This window comes from Hyperolius riggenbachi, chromosome 10, assembly GCF_040937935.1.
Source record: "Hyperolius riggenbachi isolate aHypRig1 chromosome 10, aHypRig1.pri, whole genome shotgun sequence".
Lineage (NCBI taxonomy): Eukaryota > Metazoa > Chordata > Amphibia > Anura > Hyperoliidae > Hyperolius > Hyperolius riggenbachi.
Genome location: NC_090655.1, coordinates 177,063,335 through 177,069,470, shown reverse-complemented (window position 1 = coordinate 177,069,470; position 6,136 = coordinate 177,063,335).

Sequence of the window (6,136 nt, the reverse complement as noted above, 5' to 3'; positions counted from 1 at the left end):
CTCAGACCCCCCCCTGCCCACCCCCCAGACCACTGTTTGCACCCAATCACCCCCCTAATCACCCATCAATCACTCCCTGTCACTATCTGTCAACGCTATTTTTTTTTATTCCCTAAACTGCCCCCTGGGGACTCCTGATCACCCCCCACCCCTCAGATTCTCCCCAGACCCCCCCCCCCAGACCACCCCCCTGTGTACTGTATGCATATATCCCCCCTGATCACCTGTCAATCACCTGTCAATCACCCATCAATCACCCCCTGTCACTGTCACCCATCAATCAGCCCCTAACCTGCCCCTTGCGGGAAATCTGATCACCCACCCACACCATCAGATCGCCTGCAGACCCGCCGTCAGATCACCTCCCAAGTGCATTGTTTACATCTGTTCTCTCCTCTAAACACCCACTAATTAACCATCAATCACCCCCTGTCACCACCTGTCACTGCTACCCATCAGATTAGACCCTAATCTGCCCCTTGCGGGCACCCAATCACCCGCCAACACGCTCAGATTGCCCTCAGACCCCCCCTTATCAATTTGCCAGTGCATTATTTACATCTATTCTTCCCTGTAATAACCCACTGATCACCTGTCAATCACCTGTCAATTACCTATCAATCACCCATCAATCACCCCCGGTCACTGCCACCCATCAATCACCCCCTGTCACTGCAATCCATCAATCAGCCCCTAACCTGCCCCTTGCAGGCAATCTGATCACCCACCAACACCATCAGATCGCCTGCAGACCCGCCGTCAGATCATCTCCCAAGTGCATTGTTTACATCTGTTCTCTCCTCTAAACACCCACTGCCACCCATCAATCACCCCCTGTCACTGCCACCCATGTCACTGCCACCCATCAATCAGCCCCTAACCTGCCCCTTGCGGGCAATCTTATCACCCACCCACACCATCAGATCGCCTGCAGACCCACCGTCAGATCACCTCCTAAGTGCATTGTTTACATCTGTTCTCTCCTCTAAACACCCACTAATTACCCATCAATCACCCCCTGTCACTGCTATCCATCAGATTAGACCCCTATCTGCCCCTAGGGCACCCAATCACCCGCCCACACCCTCAGAACGCCCTCAGACCCCAGCCCTGATCACCTCGCTAGTGCATTGCTTGCATCTATTCCCCCCTCTAATCACACCTTGAGACACCCATCAATCACCTCCTGTCACCACCTGTCACCCCCTAACACACCTACCCATCAGATCAGGCCCTAATTTGTCCCGTGTGGGCTCCTAATCACTCAGCCAAACCCTCAGATCCCCCTCAGACCCCCTTCCGATCACCTCCCCAGTGCATTGATTGCATCTATTTTCCCCTATAACCACCCCCTGAGACAACCATCAATCACCTCCTGTCACCTCCCTAGCACTCCTATCCATCAGATCAGGCCCAATACAACCTATGTACACTTTACAGTGTACATAGTCTTTTCACTGACTGTCCTCAGTGGAGCTCACAATCTAATCCTGCAATAGTCAAAGTCTACTGCCCTACCATATTATTATTATGTATTTATATATCACTGTCATCTTCAGCAGCACTTTACAGGGTACATAGTCATGTCAATGACTGCTCTCACATGAGCTCACAATCAAATCCTACTATAGTCATAGTCTGTTTTCACTATAGGCTTGTTTTGGGAGAAACCAACTAACTTACTAGCTTATTTTTGGGATGTCACAGTAATATGAAATGTCCAGCTGAGACTTGTGGGAATACATTTTGTCCTGGCCAAGATTCAAAGTGAGGACACCATAATATAAAAGTGTTATTCATTATGCCTCTGCACGAAGAGATGCTCTTAGGCAGCACGGTGGTGTAGTGGTTAGCACTCTTGCCTTGCAGCGCTGGGTCCCTGGTTTGAATCCCAGCCAAGTCAACAATTGCAAGGAGTTTGTACATTCTCCCTGTGTCTGCGTGGGTTTCCTCTGAGTACTCTGGTTTCCTCCCACTTCCCAAAAACATACAGATAAGTTAATTGGCTTTCCCCTACATTGGCCCTAGACCATGATACATGCACTATATGATACATACATATATATGTGACTATGGTAGGGATTAGATTGTAAGCTCCTCTGAGGGGCAGTTAGTGACATGACAATATACTCTGTACAGCGTTGCGTAAGATGTTGGCACTATATAAATACACTTAATAATAATTGATAAGAGGTTTCTGCAGCAGTGGGACATTGTGTTCATATGACCACAGTGATTCTTTTAGCAGTACTATGGAGTGCTAATAACAGAACGGGCACCCTCGATATTTATTCATTTATGATGTATTTACCATTTCAGCATTTGCTTTAATGTGCCATTGAATCGTTCACACAAACCGTTGGTCTGTGGGTGGTAGGGACTGGAGACCATATGTGTCATTTGTATTTTCTCACAGAGGGCCTCCATTAGCTTAGACAGAAAGCAGGAGCCCTGGTCAGAGATCATCTCTGCTGGGAAGCCCACACGCGTGAAGATTCCAATTAAGGCATCTGCTACGGTCTCAGATCTAAGGGAAGACAGTGCCACTGCCTCTGGATAACGGGTGGCATAATCCATACACGTTAATATGTACCGCTTGCCAGACCTGCTTGCAACGGGTAGAGGACCTATTATGTCCACTGCCACCCTCCGGAAGGGCTCGTCAATAATTGGCAGTGGGCACAAGGGAGCTTTTCGGGTACTCCCGGCTGTTTTGACATTCTGGGATGTGGTACAAGTTCGGAAGTAATTAGTCACATCCACTCGTATCTTAGGCCAATAAAAGTGTTTCTGAACACGTGCTCGGGTTTTGTGTATGTTCAGGTGTCCTGCCAGGGGGATGTCATGTGCTGTCTTGAGCACATGCCCTCTGAACTCACTGGGTGCCACTAACCACCTCGTGTTCTCACCTGTGTCACTCTGTACAGCTTTGCTGTACAGCCTGCCATTATCCCAATACACTCTGAATTGAGCCCCCTCAGCTGGTGGCTTAGCGGCCTGGGCCCTAAGCTCTTCCAGGCTGGGGTCGTTCTGAAAGGCCTGCAAGAATGCAGGACTACAAGTCTCAGCTAGCTGACTAGTGACATAGGAGGTCAGCTGAGGAGAAGTACCTTCCCTGGGGTCAGAGTTAGGCGAAGGGGCCTGCTCTGAGCTCAGGTCACTGGAAACACTGAAAGTGTTGGCCAGCACATGTACACATGCATTGTCATCACACAATATGTAACTTTTAACTTTATTACAGGCCTGTTGGTCAGAGTGATCAGAGTAGGCTGGGACCCCCTCTGGTGTCTCTGAGCTCAGGCTCTTAGCCATATTACGGGTAATGGCTAGAACAGGTACAATACAATCAACATCACAGTTATCATGGACACATGCAATTTCATCAGTAATGACAGGTGCAGAAACATGGAAATGCGAATCAGTGGGCTGTACGGTTTGTACCTGTAAATCTGATACCTCCCGCCTAGCTGCGTTAGGTACGGTAGAAAAAACAGTTAAAGTGTCCCCGTCCCCCTGTTTCCCCAAAGGTTTGCACAGTACCTGGTTTTGTTCAGGGAGTCTGGCTTGGGCCTCCTACGTGTTCACAGGGTACTCGTAACGGCAGACAATGGTGCCCAGATCCGTGCCAAGCACGGTTTCAACAGGAATATCATCCAAGACCCCAACAACCCGCTCTTGACATCCCACTCCCCAATCAATCACAACTCGGACCTGGGAAACATGGGTGTGAGTACCTCCGACTCCTGTCAGGGTGTGGTACTTCCCTGGGAGGATATCCTCCTCCTTAACAAGGCTTGAGGGAACTAGGGTAACATCTGCTCCAGTATCACGGAATTCGATGACGGTCCTCTGACGGAGATCTTCAATCAAGGTCACAGGATGAGAGGATATTGGTGTGGGATCATTTCCGAGGATATTGGTGTGGGAACATTTTCTTAAAGGTACAGGTAAGTATTTCTGGTTAATTAAGATTAATAAAGGACTTTTTTCATCGTTACATAGTTATTTGGGTTGAAAAAAGACAAAAGACATATGTGTTTTTATTTCATTTAACCCTTTATGGAAATGGAGGTCTGGCTGGAAATGGTGGCTTGCTGCTCCACCATCATTTCCACGACAGCCTGTGCCTGACTCTCCGCAATGGGCGGGGGGCGACGACACACGGCAAAGATGGGTGCAACATGCTGCTGCTGTTCCTCTGCTCCCTCCTCCACAACTCTGCGCTCAGTGGCTGGCTGCGGACCAGACACAGACCTGCTGGTGCTGGCAGTGGCTGCAGCAATGGCGCTGCCTCTCCTGGTGGTGCCTCGCCCTCTACCTCTGCCAGTCATTGTACAATAATATACAAATACAATAAGAAAAACAAAAACAAAAAAAATATATATATAAAGGGCGGGAAAGGGTGTCGTACCAGACAAGACAGACAGAAGGAGCAGCCAGCAGCAGCTGCAGCACTGGCCTACACTCCCAGACAGAGCACAGAAGGAACCACCGCCACTACCGCTAGAGCGGATGCAATCCGGACAGACAAACAGAGGGAGCAAACAGTAGCAACCGCTGCTCTGGCTTGCACCCCTACAGACAGAATGATTTCCGACAAGACAATCGCAACAGATAGACAGTTACAAGGCAAAACAGATAATACAACCTGACTACGCTAGAAGGGATGCCTAGTGCAGTCCCAAGGAATTACTCTAAGATAACCTTAGCAAACAATAGCAAAGGCTGATACTCCAGGTGAGTTAGCAGGAACAAACCACCAAGATCAGCAGGGAATTCTGGGAAAAAATGTTTTTTATACTGCAAGCCATCAGAGGAAGCAGCTAAGCAATTTGCATGAGAAGTGGATGCAAATTCCTCCCCAGAACAGCAACTCTGCAGCTTGCAGAGTGGAGACAGGTCTCTTTTTCAGGGACCTGCCACACTCAGATTTACAAAATGGTCAAACAGCTGTCTGCCTGTGCAGACAGCCGAGCAGATCATTACAGTAACCCCCCCCCCCCTCTAGGGACGGCTTCCAGACGTCTCTCAAAACTGACGTTTCCAAAAAAATCTGACTGAACACTCATGAAGGTCGGGTCAGCCCGACAAGGCCCAATTCCAAAGTCAGTCCTCCCGAAACCGACCTCGTCGGAAGCAGAAGCCACCGAAACATGCCCATCAGTACTACAAGTCTCAGCATAACACCCATCAGAACTGTAAATACCAGAGAAGAACCCATCGACACACTCCGAGCAATACCCACCACCTTCCAGGGACCGTCAAAAAATACCAAACCTACCACAATACCTATTTGAAGTGTCCCTTTCAACAGAGAAGCCACTGTTGGTCCCATCCAGGGTATCAATAAATATTTCTCCCAGAATCTCCCAGAACACTTTGAAGCTCCGCAGAGATCCCAGGAGGCCAGAATGCTCACCAGGCTCACATGGTGAACTACCAAGAACCCCTATGGAACCTATGACAATTCCGGATTCAGGATTACCAGGACAACCATCAAGATCAGGGCTTTCAGGGACCACTTCTGGGCATGCAGGCAGGCAGGCAATATCAGAACATGTCTCCACCGAGGAAGCATCTGAGCATGCTGGTAACCGAGACACACTTGGGCTTTCCTGGTCACAGAGCACATTGGGGTACACTAGCACATCCCGAGGAACTGCAAACCTCAGAGTTCGTCACGACAAGACCAAAACCAGGACCAGGCAAAGAATCATCACGAGTAGTGGTCACAAGCAATGGTCTTTCAAAAGCAGACTTGGACTCAGACTTAGAAGTCTCTATGACTGTAATTGTATCCAAACAGAACTCATCATGGACTACGCATGACTGGAGCTCCACAAGAGCTGCAAAGGTAGTCAGTATAGCAGCAATGCCTACTGAAGTAGGCAAAACCTCAAACGATCCTGCAGGGCAGGAGGCCCCTCCTAAATGTTCTGCACCCTTTGGGAGGAACTCGGAGACCTCCAGAACATCGATCAAAACTTCAGGAACCTCATTTAGTAAGTTTTCTGACAAGAATTCTGAACTATCCATGTTACAGGGCAGCACATCAAATACCTTCTGCGGACAGGGCAGATGTCTCAGGGATGATTTTACCATACACTGGGACTGAATTTCATCTTCCAGAATAAAA